Consider the following 446-nt stretch of genomic DNA (forward strand, 5'->3'; position numbering starts at 1 on the left):
TAATTCCTTTGGTACACTGAAGGAAGGTAACACGTTTAGTAGCATTAGTCAGACATTCAAATGTTTGGGCATGTCCCGTTTACGAGTTATAACTGTCGAGTTGATATCATAGACTAATAAACATAAATAACGATATAGACAGACACCTTGATGTTCCCCCCCTAAAATCTTGCAATGTTGATAATACAGAATACGCCAGTGTTTACATGTTTCCCTCTCAGTAAGTAAGAGGGGCAAATGTAAACACTAGTTTGTTTCCCCTTCAATGCATTCGCTAATAAACATTTCCTGGTGTGTATTTCAACGGTCAAAGGAAAACCATAAGGCTACCACTATATAACATAAACCAGGCTAATAAACAGTCAAGATAGGAAGAATTTAGGCAGATGAGGCTTAATAATGATTTGGATCCTTAAAATGATGGGCTCCAACTGCTTCATCTGGCC

Source organism: Penaeus monodon, chromosome 27 (genome assembly GCF_015228065.2).
Source record: "Penaeus monodon isolate SGIC_2016 chromosome 27, NSTDA_Pmon_1, whole genome shotgun sequence".
Taxonomy (NCBI): Eukaryota; Metazoa; Arthropoda; class Malacostraca; order Decapoda; family Penaeidae; genus Penaeus; species Penaeus monodon.